At 42.7% G+C, this 6,000-nt stretch overlaps 1 protein-coding gene across 1 annotated transcript in view; it reads right to left on the bottom strand.

Annotated features, from left to right (window-relative positions):
* The window catches only part of LOC122799619 (CMT1A duplicated region transcript 1 protein-like), a 922,387-nt gene that overhangs the window by 372,213 nt on the left and 544,174 nt on the right, over positions 1 to 6,000 (bottom strand). The gene's annotated exons all lie outside the window — the stretch shown is intronic.

The raw sequence follows: 6,000 nt of genomic DNA, 5'->3' as shown, positions 1-6,000 counted from the left end.
CTGGTGTCTAAGTCTGCTAAGATATCATTAGTTTCTTGGATTATGTCTTTGTTACGCAGTAAGTTATTGTTTAAAGTCCAGTTGCTGTGAAAGGTAGTCTGAGGTGTCTTTGATGTGAACATGATCTTGAGGGAAATTATTGCGTGATCTGATAAAAACCTAGGTTCTGCATAGAAGTTTATCCTAAGATTTGCCAGGGATTCAGAAATTAAGAAGAAATCCAACTGCAACCAAGTGTTATAGCATTTCGAATAGTATGTGTAAATTTTATCTTTAGTTAAGATATCACTGAATGAGATAGGATCCATAAGGTTGAAGTCAGATATTAGTTCCCCTAGGGCTAATGAGGCTTGGAAATTGTACAAGGGAGAATTACTGGTGCAATCTATGCCAGGACCTATGACAGAGTTCCAATCGCCACCTAGTATGAACTGGTAATTTTGGAATGTGCAAAGACTGTTGTAAATCTCCATTATAAAGACTTGTTGTTGCGAACATGGACCATAAACATTTAGAAAGAGGACTGGTTTGGTAGAGTTAGGAAAATTAGATGTGAAATAGCACCATCTACTGTTTTTATCCGAGTTAAAATCATTGATTACCCCCTGAAATTCTTTCTTAATTATAATGGCCACACCCTTTGAGTTGGAGCTATCACCCGCAGCTATGATAGATCTTATCCATTTTCTGTTGGTTTCTTTCTCCCAATCTTCCTTGAGCATATGCGTTTCTTGCAAAAAACAAATATTAGCCTGTGATTTAAGCACAAGATGTAGTAGCAGACTTTTCTTAGCTTTATTTTGTAGATCTCTTTTGTTCCACGAATCAATGGACCAAGCCATGTTCACTGACTAATAAAGATTAAGAGGCTTGGGGCTTGATTGGCCATTTTTCTCAGATATGGTGCCAATAATGCAAAAGGGGAGGAGATGACATGTAAAATTGGGTAGACAAAGGAGATGGAGATCCACATCAATCTTCCAACCTCTAAAAATATACTTACAGAAAAAAGGTAGCACAGTACTCCTTCAGATATAACCCGGTGCCTAACCACCCAAACCCCCTAAGTGAAGAAGTCCAATAACATTGGCAAGAGTGAGAGAGCTTTTTAACTAGCAATAGAAGCAAAACATGAGGAATAAACACTATTAATATCCTGTGAGAAACAAATGGTAAAAACAACAGTACTATACATATGTACAAAAAAAATACTCATCCAAAAACTGATCATCCTAGAACCCTACTTCAATGCAATCACGAGCATCCACTTAAAGCGCGAGGTTAGGAGAAGTAAGGATAATTCTGGTAGTCTTATATTTATTATGAAGGGAGTAGGTAACCTATGACATTGGCTAAAGCTCATTAGATAATGTAAAGAGAGAGCCAACATATATAATTCCACAAGTATTTTAACTAGGAGAATAGAATATTATAGGAGAATAGTAAATGACTGAATTTTAAGGAAGAAAGTGTGAGACGAAATCCATTAATATTCATTTATGCATATAGCAACGAATAAATAACACTAGAGGTATGAATAATATAGAATTGTAATGATATAGAGAAAGAAAAAAGGGAGAGAAGGAAAGAAGAGGCAGAAAAGGAGACAAAATAAGAACAATATGCGCTATTAAAGTAGTTGTATATAATAATCATAAGTAATATAAGTGGTACGATGTGGGATAAATCACTAGCAGGTAGATGAACTAACTCTGCAAACTAGAGATTATTATGAAAGTCAGTGTAGCAATACAATCACAAGCATAAACCACTAGGACAACAAGAAGGAATATTATGTTAAGTAGCCTGCAATGGTCATACTCCATAGGAGACCAAGACCATATTATGTACAGGATTAGCCTATATACAATAACAGTCAACATAAAACAATAGTTAGGTCAAACATTAAAACTACCTAATGTCACTGTGGCAGGAATGTATAATGCCTGCACTAGTAAATCTCAGTAAGGAAAAATCTCTTCTGAGCTTAAAAGTGCTGACCCAGAATAGAATCAAGGAGCCTGCATAGGCATATGACAATCTGCCGAAAGTAAGATCAACAACAGCACTCAAAAACCGGAAGTGCCCCCTAAAATTTCCTATAGGCGTTCATGTCTGTATAAATGCTGCATAGTAACTGCTTAAAACTGTAAAGCAGCCATCAAAAATCAGGATAAAAAACCAGCATAATGTTGACCATTATACCTGAATAAGAAGTTATGTACCTACCATAACGTTCCATGTTAGTCGTCTTCTTCTCGCCTTCTTTCTTGCTGGTTGGGTTCGGAGCCGATCCTCGGCTCCGACTCAGCCATCTTCAAAAGCTCGAGAGCTGCTTACTGGCTCGAGGGCCCCCTCCTATATCCCATGATGCCTGGCGCTAGATACCCAGATCTCGTTTGGTAACCTAACTACAGACATAATAATAATAATCATGATAATACAGTAACTGTAGCAGGATACAGGAAACTACTGGAGAGACTGACAGTCAGAAGTAACAGCCAGAGAAGACTCAGCCAGTGATAAAGAAGCCTAAGGAACTCTTCTCGGTCTACTAGGATAGGGGGAGGGAGGGTGGGACGCAAGAAAGAAGGCGAGAAGACAACTAACATGGAACATTATGGTAGGTACATAACTTCTTAATGTTAAGTTGTCTATCTCCCCTTCATTCTTGCTGGTTGGGACAGCGTCCCTAGCCCCTCAATCCTGGGTGGCTCATCGGAACAGACTCTTCAGAACAGTGGAACCAAAATCAGCTCTGCTTCTGGGAGCCACATCCAGCTTATAATATGAAATGAAGGTATGTGGATTAGCCCAGGTAGCTGCTGCACAAATAGTTTCCATTGGCAATCTAGCCTGAAAAGCCACAGAAGTAGCTAAAGCTCTGGTGGAGTGACCTTTGGGTTTAGCAGGAAGGTCTTTATTTCTCAACTGATATATAAAGGTAATAGTAGAAGACAACCACCTAGATAAGGTGACTTTTGACACCAGTATGCCTTGTTTTCCTTTAGCATAAGACAGGAACAACTGGTCTGATTTTCTGAATTGCTTGGTTCTATGCAAGTAAAAGCGCAATTGTCTATGGACGTCCAACTGATGTAATTTGTATTCTGCCTTGTTGGAATAATTCGGAAAGAACACGGGCAGTTCAATGGACTGATTCAAATTACAATCAGAAATAACCTTTGGGAGAAAGGAAGGATTAGTCTGAAGAGAAACTCTATCATTGTGAAAAACTAGGTAAGGAGGACGAACACAAAGAGCCTGAAGTTCAGAAACTCTTCTGGCCAACGTAACTGCAACCAAAAGAAGGATTTTCCAAGAAAGAAACTTCAAGGAACAAGAAGCTGCCAGTTCAAAGTGGGGCAGTATCAGGGAAGCTAAAATCAAATTCAGATCCCACGGAGGTGGGGGATCTCTTACTGGGGGCCTGAGTAGAGTGGTCCCCTTCAGAAAGGCTTTACAAAGCTTATGGGACATGATGCTTGAATCAGATATGCCCATATGAAAGTTTGAAATTGCAGCTAGCTGAACTCTAATCGTGGCAGAAGAGGATCCAGTTTGAAAAAGTTCTGCTAGAAAATCTAAAATATGGTGCACAGGGGCTGAAAAGGGATCTATATTCCTGTTCTCTGCCCATAAGGAAAAACATTTCCACTTACTAGCATAAGTCTTTCTAGTGGTCGACTTATGCGAGGATAAGATGATTTCATGCACCGAATGGGAGATGTTGGGAAGCCTGGCTAAAGTCGGAAGTGGAGAAACCAAGCAGTGAGCTGGAGAGATTGAAGAGATTGGTGCAGCCCACCCGATTGATGGATCAGGAGATCTGGAATTGGGTCCAGGGTCCAGGGCTGCTCCAGAAGGTGATGATGCAGGAAGGGGAACCAAATTTGTCGAGGCCAGTAAGGGGCAATGAGGATCATCTTGCATCCCAGTGTGGTAGCTTTCTGAATTAGTTTGGGAATCAGGGGGAATGGAGGGAATGCATAAAGAAGTCCCTGGGGCCAATCGTGAACTAGAGAGTCTCTGGGGAGGTGTCCGGGAAGAGGTAGGAGAGAGAAAAAATTGTTGCATTTGCTGTTGAAGGGGGTGGCAAAAAGGTCACAGCAAGGCTGACCCCATTTGCAGAAGATTCTGTCCGCCACAGTCTGATTGAGAGACCACTCATGAGGCATGAGAATTGCTCTGCTCAGCCTGTCTGCTATAACGTTGGACTTCCCAGGGATGTGCGCTGCTATCAGAAACCGTTGGGAAGAGATCGCCCACTGCCAAAGTCTGAGTGCTTCTCGACATAAGGGGTAGGACTTGGTTCCGCCCTGCTTGTTGATGTACCATACCACTGACATATTGTCTGTTTGAATTGCAATGGTCCCGGTGAGAAGAGAGTTCTGAAGAGCTTGCAACGCTAAAAGCACATCTCTCATCTCCAAGACATTGATATGCAGATGATACTCGTGAGGTTGCCAGGTGCCTTGGACTGTTCTGCCCTGATAATGCCCCCTCACCCAATCAGGGAGGCATCCATGGTCACTGTAGCTACTGGGGGAAGAAGAACAAATGGTCTGCCCTTGTGTAATGATGGGGAAACCATCCACCAAACAAGTTGGTTTTTGCATGACTGCGTGATCATTATCTTGTGAGACATCGGGAGTTGCTGGAAAGACCATTGTGTGAACAGCATCCACTGAAGAATCCTCATATGAAAGCGTGCAAGGGGGACTAGTATTATAGCCGCTGCCATGAGACCCAATGTTTTTAGGACAAATCTGGCCTGCATCTTTTTGCATCCTAATAAGACCTGCACATATGAACATGTCATCGAATGGCTAACACTCTGTCTATTGGTAAAGTCGCTGACATGTCCTTTGTGTTTAAGTTTGCACCTATAAAGGTGATAGATTAACAAAGTGACAATACAGACTTTTTGAAATTTATTGTGATGCCTAGAGTGGAGCACGTTTGGATGGTGTAGTCTTTGGCTAGCAGCAGGTGATGCCTGGTGGTTGCAGTAAGGAGCCAGTCGTCTAAACATGGAAACACCTGGAATCCTTGCCATCTCAAGTGAGCGGTGACTACTGCCAAACATTTGGTGAATACCCTGGAGGCTGTGGTGAGACCAAAGGGCAGCGCTCTGAAATGATAATGACTGGCTCCCAGCCGGAAGCGGAGGAATCTTCTGGAGCATCTGTGCATTTTGATATGGTAGTACGCATCCTGAAGATCTATGGAGCACATCCAATTGTCCTGACCCAGAAAGGGTAAAATGGACTGTAGCGTGACCATCTTGAACTTCGTTCTTTGAACAGACCTGTTTAGTCTGCTGAGATCCAGAATGGGTCTCCAATCCCCTGTCTTTTTTGGTACCAAAAAGAACCTTGAGTAAATTCTGGATCCTTGTTGGTCTGCTGGGACTGACTGGATGGCTCTTTTTCTTATCAGTTTTGAAATTTCTTGAACTGCTTGATCCCTTAGATTGGGTGAAACATCTGGAAGGGATTTGTTGGGAATGTAGGGAGTGTGAAAGAAGGGGATTTTGTAGCCTTTGGATATGATAGAAAGTACCCATTTGCCTTTTGTTATACTTTGCCAGGCTTCTGGGTACAGCGATAATCTTCCCCCAACTGCCTCCGAAGGTGGACAGCCGGGCAGCACTTCAGGGATGCTGGAAGGGATGTCAGAGAAGGATTCCCTTTGGCCCTGATTTTGCAGACCCCCTCCCACCCCTAGGGCGGTGTCTATTGTTGTTCCCTCCTCTGCCCCTGGAGGGGAACTCTCCACGTGTGTCAGGGACGGCTCCCTGGGATTTCCAGAACCACATCTTCCCACTCTTCTGACCCTTGGGATACAGTCTTGAAGGAGTGGAAAAACGGACTCCAACAGCAGAGAGAGTCTTGCCTTCCTGCTCACACCTGGTAAGGGTATCCTTCACCTGTGGTCCAAACAGAGCAGAACCATCAAAGGGGGTGTTGGTGAAAGATGCCTTAAAGGGTTCCGCAA

Source organism: Protopterus annectens, chromosome 4.part0 (assembly GCF_019279795.1).
Source record: "Protopterus annectens isolate FY-2018-M chromosome 4.part0, PAN1.0, whole genome shotgun sequence".
Taxonomy (NCBI): domain Eukaryota; kingdom Metazoa; phylum Chordata; order Ceratodontiformes; family Protopteridae; genus Protopterus; species Protopterus annectens.
The sequence above is the reverse complement of the archived record's forward strand: the minus strand, read 5'-3'. Positions and strand labels throughout refer to the sequence as shown.